This window comes from Geotrypetes seraphini, chromosome 5, assembly GCF_902459505.1.
Source record: "Geotrypetes seraphini chromosome 5, aGeoSer1.1, whole genome shotgun sequence".
Lineage (NCBI taxonomy): Eukaryota > Metazoa > Chordata > Amphibia > Gymnophiona > Dermophiidae > Geotrypetes > Geotrypetes seraphini.
In genome coordinates this window covers 164,588,812-164,600,731 of record NC_047088.1, presented here as the reverse complement: position 1 = coordinate 164,600,731, position 11,920 = coordinate 164,588,812, and positions in this window count along the sequence as shown.

Here is an 11,920-nt window from a genome sequence, read left to right as displayed (position 1 = left end):
GGACAGCAAAAGCTTGATATTGCCGTTACCATCTATAAGGGCAATTACACATGTCATGTTTCTAATCTGACACAGGGTAGTTTTGTAGGTAATTTACCCCCAGGTTATTGTTCTGTCTTGGCTCATAGGTATGCCCTATTGTTGCTGCATCAGATTTGATATTTACTGGCTTTATGGAGACTTTTGGCTCCCTGTTAAGCTACCCAGCCAGTGGATAGGCCAGTGCACTTTAGTTAAGGTTACTATGCTTCTGCATATTCTTTCTGAAAGGCATCCTTCCTATTCACATGGTTTTTCCTTTTATTTGTCTTGATATAAATCTGACCACATGTATACATAGATGCTATAGGGGTCCCAAGAGGGGTCCCAGATGAATTTAAGGCCCGAGCTCAGGTTAAGGCTGGGTTTGAATTCCTTATTCCCTTTATTACTATTAATAAGAATGTTGATCGGATTAGTTAAAATTATTATAATCAGCAACGCTTTGTGAACTATTCTAGGGACGCCTTGCAAGGTATTACTGATCAATTAGGCTCCACTTCTCAGATGGTTCTCAAAATCATATGGCCCTAGATATGATTCTAGCTGAGAATTCTGTTAAATTCTCCTCAGTATTTTATGCTGTTGTACTTTTCTTTTTGACAATATAGGTCTTCCTATGGACATTCAGAAATTAGCAGACCTCTTTGCTGAGCTCAAATGTAACTCTGATTTATCTAATTCTTAGGATCAGCACTTTAGTTGAATGCAGGGTTGGGTAAAAGACCTTTTTATTGTTATAATCTCTTATTATTTGCACTCTTGTCTTGACTGCTCATGTACTGTGTTATTCGTATTACAGCTCCTAAAAAAACCCTCCTTGAGAGACATATCTAGAGTATCACTCCCTTCCAGCTCATGCTGTGTATTTATGACGTCATTTTCATGACGTAAGAGGGGATTGAAGGGACACGTATCATGAACCTTGATAATTTTCCTTAGGCATTTGTTGTTTAAAGTTGTAAGAAAACCAGGCCCTGTTTGTCTTTCCTTCTTTGACATGTATGTTTAAACAGAGATGTTGTGAAGTGAATTCAATTGTTTTGTTAAACCGTATTTACAGACAGATTTAGATTAGGGGCTCTGCTGGTTAAGGCTTTTTCTGACCCTCTGTGGACTTCAATCTCCAGATAGAAAAAATGCTGATGTGTTTAAAGTTTCATGTGACCTGTGTCCATATATGGTTTGTGTTTACGTCACATGCTGACAAACCTGATTCATATAAAAGATGTGAAACTCATAATAAAATTTGGACATATTTTGGAAGATGATTTCTGGTCTTTAAGATGTGTCCCCAGGTACCTGACTTCCAAATGACAGAGACAGAGAAAGTATGGGGCAGGAATTGGGACCAAATCCTTTTCAGGGACCAGGACCCAAACCGCACTAATAACAGGCCCGAAAGCCGACGCCACCCCAAGCTCTCCCTGCTTCGGCCGACCAGCATTCCTCTCCCCGAAGTCAATTCTGCCGTCGGGGAGAGGACGGCTGATTGGCCCAAGATCGCGATCGACCTATTGGGGGAAGTGCTGTCGGGTCCTGCCTTCGCGGAAACAGAAAGTAGGCAGGACCCGGCAGCAAGAAGAGCAAATGCTTCACTAACCTGTCTCCCGCCTTAGCCCATAGCGAACGCTTGCTTCTGGGCTCTCAACATGTGCGTGCCGGCTTCCCTTTTCTCCCCCCCATGACATAACTTCCGGTTTCGGAGGGAAGAGAAAGGAAGCAGGCACGCACACGTTAGAGCCACGGAGCATAAGTTCGCTATGGGCTGAAATCTCCAAGCCGGTTTTTTTTTAATGTTCAGCAGGCCCTAGAGAGAACACTGGAGAGGAAGGCTGATCGGCCCGGTAGATCAGGATGGCAACGCTAGTCTATCACGGAGCCCGGGATGGGCTCCGCGATCGACTCGCGTTGCCTTCCTGAGCTACTGGTCGATCGCGATCGACGTGTTGGGCACCCCTGATCTAGAGTGTCAAAAGCAGCACTCAGATCTAACAGCACAAGTAATACATCACCCCTTTTATCCATTTCCAACAATCATCAATTATATCTAGCAAAACTGTTTTGGTGCTATGAAATCTCTTAAATCCTGACTAGTAAACAGACAATAAATTTGGTCTGTCTACAAATTCAAGTAGTTGGTTTAAAACTACTTTTTCAAGGATGAGAATCACTGGTCTAGAAGACATTGTAGATAGTGGGGGCACATCCAAGAAGTGCTGTATGTTAGAGCAGTGAACCTTACTGCTGCACACAGTCTTTTTTACTTTATTGCTAAAAAGGAGTTTCTACTACATAGAATGTTTGCTAGCTTTGTAGAAATATGCTATTCATGGAGGCCTGATTCATGCAGCCACCTCAGCACCCTAATTCTCTACGAGGGGGGTGCTGAAAAGTTCTCAGCTAAACCAAGAAGAGAATAAATTGGGTATGTTCAATCAATGTCCTGGAACAATGTCAAAACAACAGAAATATCAACTGATTCTACAGAACACGAAGGAGAAACTAAAATCAAAGATAGAACTGTTCTCGATGTAAAAAAAAAAGTGCTAATGTTAATTGAAAGCAATGCAGTCAAAGAAAAGTCAATACATGCAACACACAGCAAAAAATTGCAGTGCGGACCCGACACGGTCCATATTTCCGTTGTAATCACTTTCCTCTGGTGTCCAATTATTGAAAACCACAAAATTTGATCATGTTATGAAGCATCCAAAAGTGTGTGTGCAGGACAGCCAATGTTCTCAAGCCACTGGCACACACCCCTCCAACCCTCCTGCCTCAGGCATTTGGATGATGCAAATGATGGCGGCTCAAGGATATTGACTGTCCTGCACTCACACTTTTGGACACGGACCATGTCAGGTTTGCACACATGTCAGGTTTGCATGCATTGACTTTTCTTTGACTGCATTGCTTTCAATTTCTGAAACAATGTCAAACCCTAGAATTTCATTTCTGCAAATTGGCACTTAAGATAACACTATTTTCAGCTAAAGTGACAAAATAACACTCAGAATTTAAGAAGTTCGTTGGTTGGCCTAAGAACTTTTCAGCACCTCCTTGTATATGGTGCTCAAAATTACACACACAAATATGGGCACACACCCAGTTTGCATGTGCCAATAATTGTGCCAATAATTGTGCCAATAATTGTGTGCTAATATTCAATTATCAATGCTAATTGGCATTAATTTAAATTTACATGAACATCTTTAGATGCTGGGATTCACACATAAATTTTACACATGGGTGCAGCCATGGGAGTGGCATTCCTGAAATTTGTACACAGATCTGTACATTTAGGCATGAAAATTTACACCAGATTTTAGTTGGTGTAAATCCTCATGCCCAAAATTGGGCGAGGATCCCAGCATCAAATGCTAGTCTATAAATAAGCCTCCGTGCTTCCAATTACTTCATCTTGAGAGAGGGATATGTAATCTGTTAGACCGTGGATTCTATAAATAAGAACATAAGAATAGCCTTACTGGGTCAGACCAATGGTCTATCCAGCCCAGTATCCCATCTTCGCAGAGGCCAATCCAAGTCACAAGTACCTGGCAAAAACCCAAATAGTAGCAGCATTCCATGCTACTATCCCATGTCTGTCTCAACAGCAGGCCATGGACTTTTCCTCCAGGAATTTGTGCTATTTATAGAATAATGCTTAGTGCTCATTTTTATTAGCACCAATTTTTTTGAACCATATACAGAAATAAGTCCCAGATGTCTAGCAGTAATAGCAGGAGCTGAGATTCTGAAGACATATCAAACAAGTCATATGCTGAGCATATAAGATGAGTTCCACATTCATTTGAAAGAGTGCAAAACATTGACTTTCCAGATGATTTAAAGGAACAAGTATACTCATAGACTGATAGCAGGGTTTCAAGTAGCCAGATAATTTGTCTCTAATGGCTTAAAAATCAATAGCACCACTTTAAATGTAATTCTTCAGGTACCAGAGAGTCAATGTAGCTCTCTATGTACTAGAGAAATATAGTCTCATGAACCTCCAGGCAACAGCAGAAGTGATCTGAAATACTTGTATCAAGGAGTTAGGAAAGCCCAAATATACTAAACTACAGTATTAAGTCTTATGGCTAACATATATCTTAAAAATTTAGAAATGGCTTGTCTTTGTACCAACTTTATTTTACGGATAATTTTGCATCCAGCAATCCCTCTAAATCCTTCACTTCCTGAGAAAGTGACAAGGCAATCTATCCCCTTATCCAGGACATCAAGGACTGGTAAATAACTGACCTGAAGCACCTCTGTTTTCTTGCCACTCAGTGATAGTGTTATTGAGTAGCGAATTCCCTACTACCTGAGGGCATTCAGATAGTATGTGCATTGCTTTGGTTCAAATGGATCTCAGTGGGAGAAAAAGATGGACCTCTTCAGCTTGTGCTCAAACTACAGTGTTTATATGTCCATGACACCTTACTACAGTTATATGGTCTGGTTAAAGAGCAAGTTGAGAAATGAAATTAGGTTATGTCTAAAATAGTGAACCAAATTCCCCAAGAAAACAAGGGGCTCTTTTACTAATGCTTAATGCGTGCTAACAGAATTAGCATATGCTAAATACTAAGAAGCCCATAGGTATATAATGGGCTTCTCAGCAATTAGCACATGCTAATTCCGCTAGCACACACTAAGCTTTAGTAAAAGGCCCACAAGAGAATTCTTGAGTTATTGAGTCCCATGTTGGTAAAAGATGATTTGAAACCCTCAAAATGCCAAAATTAAAAATTAGAAAGATCAAGGAACAAACTCAGACATTTAAGGGATAAAGAAACTTTAAAAAACTAAGCTTGGAATCTATAATAAAAAGACTGGATCAAGTCAGAAATAAACCACATGAGCTTTTTCAGACTATCAATCTTCAAAATTAATCCTGTAAACATCAATTGATTTAAGGAACTTCTATTAGTAATCATCCAGTACCTCTGCTGCAAATAAATGTGTAGACCATGCTAAAAAGAAGGTCTGAAATCCTAGAAAAATCACTAGGTAACCTTCTGTTGGCTCTTGATCAAAAATTAGATGTAAAATAGACCATAGAAAAGCTCTTTCGTCATTATCATTTGGAGAGGGAATTAATAAAGCTGACACATTAGATTTAGATGGGGCAACTACTTGTTCTCTGTTTTATTTCTAGACCCAGAATAAATTATTGCAAAGGATAAACCTAGTTTTTGCCATTAAATCCATGCAATGGTAATTAAAGAGGCAACAGAGATCTTTTAACTCCTCTGCGTTCAATTAATAAAAGTATCATTCATGTAAAATTAAAATAAACTATTTTTGCCCTATTTTAGAGAACTGGACATTAAATTCCAACACACTAAGGGGGGGATTCTGTATAGGTCACCCAAAGATAAGTGTTGTGATGATCTGCGCTAAGCACCAATTCTATAAAGGCCATTCAGAATGGAACAGCTATTATAGAATATTTATTTATGGTATCTGATATGTCTCCTCTTGAAAAACATCCAACAAAATGGTTCACAGTTACAGGTCCAGCACGATAAAAATTCAACCTACTCAAAATAAAATAATTAATAACTACATAATAGGGAATATTAGCTTAGCATGCACTTTGGCCCAGATTCTATAAATGGCACCTGAAGTTAGATGCCTAGATCAGCATACCTAGCCGATATAGGCACCTAACTTAATGTTTTTTTTTTTAAATCAGCACTTTTAATGATCAATAATGAGCTCATAAGTGGAAAAAATTAAAATTGGGTGGTAGGCACCTAACGTTAGGTGCCTACCAAAAACGTGCATTGTTAGAAATCATTGTGGACAGATCTTGGGCGTGTTTTGCATTTAGATACCAGTAATGGACTTAGGTGCTAGTATTTAGGCCAAGAAAACCCTGGCATAAATAGGTGTTGCCTAAGTCCAATTTAGGCACTGCTAGGCATAATTCTATGAGGGATGTTCAATAATTTATCTATTTGAATATTAAAGAAAGTAGCAAGCATGTTGAAACAAGTCTGTGCATGTTGTGACATTTCTCAAGGTTACCCATGCACAATTGCAACTCAGTGTGGGTCTAACATTCCAAGAGACAGGATGTCAGGAGAGTCCTTGTGCAAATCAATTAAGAAACTGCTAGATTTGGAGCACCATTCAATGATAAAATTTCTCATAAAGAAGGGAAAAAGCCAAAGGAGATCCATGAATGTATGACTGCAGTTTATGGTGAGTCTACCCCATCATCCTACGAAGTAAAATTTTGGAACAAACAGTTTAAGTGGGGTAGAGAGTCCATTTAAGATGACCCTCACATTGGACGGCCTGTGGAAGCAACTTCCATAGAAATGTGCAAGAAAATCAAGGATTTAATTTTGTCAGACAGATGAATTAAGGTTTTCCGAAGAGCTGAAGAAATGGGCATCTCAGTAGGTACAGTTTGTAAAATAATTCATGAAAAGTTGGGCAGGTTAGTGCAAGATGGGTTCCAAGAATACCGATGCCATGTCAGAAGACCATGAGGCTCCAGTGCTGTCAGGAGAACTTGGAGATGCTCCATGAAGTCCAAGTGAATTTATTTCATCATTTGGTGACTTGGGACTATCACAGAGATCCTGAGACCAAAATGGAGTCAATGCAGTAGTAGCACAAGTCATCCTCTACCCCCAAAAAAGTTTGGGACAGAAAAACCTGCATGCAAAGTCATGGCAACTGTCTTCTGGAATCATGAAGGACTTTTGCTTCTGGAGTTCATGTCACACAAACAGCCATAACCGGGGAGAGTTTTCCAACACAATGATCATTTTGCGGGAGTCAAAGAGAAAAGATAAGGAACATTCACAGCAGGCTTGCAGCATCTTCACGACAATGTGCCAGTACACATGTCATGACAATCATATGCTGCCATCTGAAAATCAGGGTTTCAGCAGCTGAGTCATCCACCCTACAGTCTTGACCTGGCTCCCTCGGATTATTGCCTGTTCTGAGTTTTGAATAAATCTCTCCATGGACAGCAGTTTTCAAGTGATGAAGACATCAAGGAAATTGTGACATACTGGTTTGAAAGTCAGACAGAAGAATTATTTTCAAAGGGGTTAAAGTCATTGCAGAAAAAGTGGATGAAATGTATGGAGCTATCAGGGGACTAGATAGAAAAATAAAACAAAATTTTTTTGAAAACTCTTTTCTTTCCTACTGAGGTAGATACATTATTGAACGCCCCTCATATACATGACACCTAACTGAAGAATGACAAGCGATATGTGCCACATTCCTTGGCACCCATCTTTTAGGCATCACTTGCTCAATTTGGGGTATGAGCATTTATGTTTGCCAAAGCACTACTGTAGATGTTTGCACCCAACTAATGGCAGTGAGGTATAGAAATATAGATATTCTATAACACCACACCTAAATTCAGGGAATGCCCCTGACCTACCCATACACTGTACAAGGTACCTTCTATGACCATGCCCCCTTTGTAATGTAGTTGTAGTGAAAATTAGGCACACATTATATATTAGGGTGTAAGGTAGATCCATGTGTAACTCCTAATGACTGACAATTAAGTGAACATAAGAATTATGTCATAAAACTGTTATTCTACCAAGCAGCTCACTTAAGCCGGGAACTACTTCCTTCCATAGGATCATAAGAACATAAGAAGCGTCATCTCCGGTCAGACCTTCGGTCCATCAAGTCTGGCGATCCGTACATGCAGAGGCCCTGCCAGGTGTACACCTGGCATAATTTTTAGTCACCCATATCCTTCTATGCCTCTTGGAAGATGATGTGCATCTAGTTTGCTTTTGAATCCTTGGATGGTTGATTCCACAATAAACTCCTCTGGGAGAGCATTCCAGGTGTCAACCACTCTCTGCGTGAAGAACTTCCTGATATTTGTCCTGAACTTGTCCCCCCTTAGCTTCATGCAGTGTCCTCTTGTCCGTGCTCTATTATGTCGATTCCTTTCAGTATTTTGAAGGTCTCGATCATATCCCCTCGCAGTCCCCTTTTCTCAAGGGAGAACAATCCCAGTCTCTTAAGATGATCCTCGTATTCCAGTTTCTCCATCCCTTTTACTAGTTTCGTTGCTTGTGACATAATCAAGCTCGAGGAATGGGCATCGACATGGCAGATGAGGTTCAACGTGGATAAGTGTAAAGTGATGCATGTTGGTAACAAAAATCTCATGCACGAATACAGGATGTCCGGGGCGTACCTCCAGGAAAGGGACTTGGGAGTTCTGATCAACAAGTCAATGAAGCCATCCACACAATGTGCGGTGGCAGCAAAAAGGGCAAACAGAATGCTAGGAATGATAAAGAAGGGGATTACGAACAGATCAGAGAAGGTTATCATGCCGCTGTACAGGGCCATGGTACGCCCTCACCTGGAGTCCAGCACTGGTCTCTGTACATGAAGAAGGACACGGTATTAGTCAAAAGGGTCCAGAGAAGAACAACTAAGATGGTTAAGGGGCTGGAGGAGCTGCCATACAGCAAAAGATTAGAGAAACTGGGGCTCTTCTCTCTCAAACAGAGGAAATTGAGAGGGGACATGATCGAAACATTCAAGGTACTGAAGGGGATAGCCTTAGTAGATAAGGACAGGTTGTTCACCCTCTCCAAGGTAGGGAGAACAAGGCACTCTCTAAAGTTGAAAAGGAATAGATTCTGTACAAACGTAAGGAAGTTCTTCTTCACCCAGAGCTGCAACACTCTTCCAGAGGCTGTTATAGGGGAAAACACCCTCCAAGGATTCAAGACAAAGTTAGACAAGTTTCTGCTGAACAGGAACGTGCGCTGGTGGGGCTAGTCTCACTTAGGGTACTGGTCTTGGACCAGAGGGCCGCCACGTGAGTGGATTGCTGAGCATGATGGACCACTGGTCTGACTCAGCAGTGGCAATTCTTATGTTCTTATGTTCTCTGCACCCTCTCCAGCAGTTTTATATCCTTCTTTAGGTTGGGAGACCAATGTTGGACACAGTATTCCAAGTGGGGTCTGACCATTGCTCTATAAAGCAGCACTATGACCCTCTCCGACTTACTCGTGATTACGTTCTTTATCATGCCCAACATTCTATTTGCTTTCTTTGCCGCCGCCGCACATTGTACTGACGGTTTCAGGGTCCTATCTATCAGTACACCCAGGTCCTTTTCTTGTTCACTCTTACCCAGAGTTGCACCTGACATTCTATACTCGTGTTCCTTATTCTTACTGCCTAAATGCATTACTTTGAATTTCTCCACATTAAACTTCATCTGCCATTTCTCCACCCATTTCTCTAATCGACACAAGTCGCTCTGGAGTTCCTCGCTATCCTTTTGTGATCTGATTGCCCGGCATAGCTTTGTGTCATCTGCAAACTTGATGATCTCACTAGATGTTCCTTCTTCTAGGTCATTGATATATTTGTAGTTTCCTGAGAAGTTTTTCATGTGGAACTTTGTCGAAAGCTTTCTGAAAGTCTAAGTATATTATGTCCACCGGTTCTCCACTATCAATTTGTTTGTTCACAGTCTCAAAAAATTGAAGTAAATTTGTTAAACATCGTACATTTTGACAAAGCTTAAAAACCTACCTGTTCAATAAGTTTCTAGCAGAGCATTAAAACCTGAGCTTTCTCCATGTGTCCTGCATACCTAATCCTCAGACACCTGTAAATGCTCTATGCTCAGACTCATCTAGTACTCACTATGTCCCGCTCCTTGTATTTGGGTATCTCTATCTATAACTATAACTATAACTTAGGCTGTTTGCCTATGTGGATCTTCATATCAGTTACCATGAATGTAAATTTTGCAGATCTTTTCCTGCTTTTAGGCTATTTGTACTAGTATTTACACTGAGTATGTACATTCTCTAGAAGTGGTGTACCAAGGAGGGGGGTTCCGCCCCAAGTGCAGACCATAATGTGGTACTCCCAGGGTCAGCATCAGTGTCATGGTCCAGGAACTTCCCCTTCTGGCAGTGGCAGCCTCAGCCTTTACAACTCACTGGTCTGCCGGTGTCAGGCCTTCCTTTCTACCAGGTCCTACCTCCACGGAAGCAGGAAGTAAGCAGAACACGACAGAGGAGCAAGTTGTGAAAGCTGCTGACAATAACAGAAAGAGAGGTGCCCATCGAGGGAGGGGGGTAGAGAACTGCTGCATCATGCACCCGATTGGAGGGAGGGGTAAGGAAAAAAGCCATTCAATTGGGTAGAAGGGAGATATGAGGATAGAGTGATGCCGACCATGGGGAAGGGAAGGAGGGAAAAGAAAGAGAGGAAATACCATAGCATAAAGCATGGCAGGGGAGGGAGAGATGGAAGGGAGAGAGAGGAGATGCTACGGCATAGGGGGAGGGGAGGGAAGGAGACAGATTCCAGACCATTAGGATTGGAGGGAGGGAGTGAAAGGAAGGAGAGGAGATGCCAGAGCATGGAGGGAGAGGGAAAGGTGGAAGAAAAAGAAAGGAGAGAGATCCCCGGGCATGAGGGGAAGGGAATGAAATGCCAGACCATAGGGCGAGTTGGGTTGGGAAGGAAGGAAGGAAGGAAGGAAAGGAGGAGAGATGCCAGAGCATGGGGAAGGGAGTGGAGACAGAAAGAAAAATTGGAAGGGACAGAGAAAGAGGGCAGACATTGGATGGAATGGAGAGTGAAGAGAAGATGAAGAAAGCAGAAACCAGAGATGACGAAAGGTAGAAAAAAATATTTTTTTGTTGTTTCTTTAGAATACAGTAGTATTGTAGCTGTATTGATGACCTTATTTCCATTTTCTATTTAAAAATGTTTATTTTCTTATTGGACCAATTTTAATACGTTTTTTACTAACTTTTGGAGACCAAAATCCCTTTCTTCATGGAAGAGGGATAGCAAGGGTGGAGATGGGGGTGGGAGGTTACTAAAAATATTTTTTAATATGGGGTTGTTAAAAAATGATTGGCCCCGGATATCACATACCCTATATACGCCACTGGTCTCTAGTTAATTTTTATTAAGTGCATCAAATTCCACAGTGTATCGCAGTATACAAATACTGTAAAATTTTATGATATATTATGTTAATAAAGAATAGCCATACTGGGTCAGACCCAATGGTTTATCTAGTCCAGTATTCTGTTTCTACAGTAGCCAATCCAGGTTACAAGTACCTTACAGAAACCCAAATAGTAGCAACATTCCTTGTTACTGATCCCAGGGCAAGCAGTGGCTTCTTCCATGTCTGTCTCAATAGCAGACTATGGAGTTTTCCTCAAGGAACTTGTTCAAACCTTTTTTAAACCCAGCTATGCTAACCGCTGTGACCACATCCTCTGGCAATGAGTTCCAGAGCTTAACTATGCTTTGAGTGAATAAATATTTTCACCTATTTGTTTTAAAAGTATTTCAATGTAATTTCATTGAGTGTCCCCGGTCCTTTTTTTTTAAAGAGGAAAAAATCAATTCACTTTTACCCATTCTACATCATTCAGGATTTTGTAGATCTCAATCAAATCCCCTTTCAGCCATCTCTTTTCTAAGCTGAACAACCCTAAACTCTTTAGCCTTTCCTGATATGAGAGTAGTTACATCTCCTTTATAATTTTAGTTGCTCTTCTTTGAACCTTTTTTAAATTCCACTATATATATTTTTTGAGATACGGAAACCAGAACTGAATGCAATATTCAATGTGAGGTCACACCATGGAACGATACAGAGGCATTATGATGTTCTTGGTCTTATTTACCAATTCTTTCCTAATAATTCGTAGTATCTTGTTTGCTTTTTTTGACCACTGCTGCACAGTGGGCAGATTTTAGTGACACCCAGATCTTTTTCTTGGGCCCTAGCTTCTGGTAACTATGATTTATATTATTCTTCCCAAGTGCATCACTTTACATTTGTCCACTTTAATGT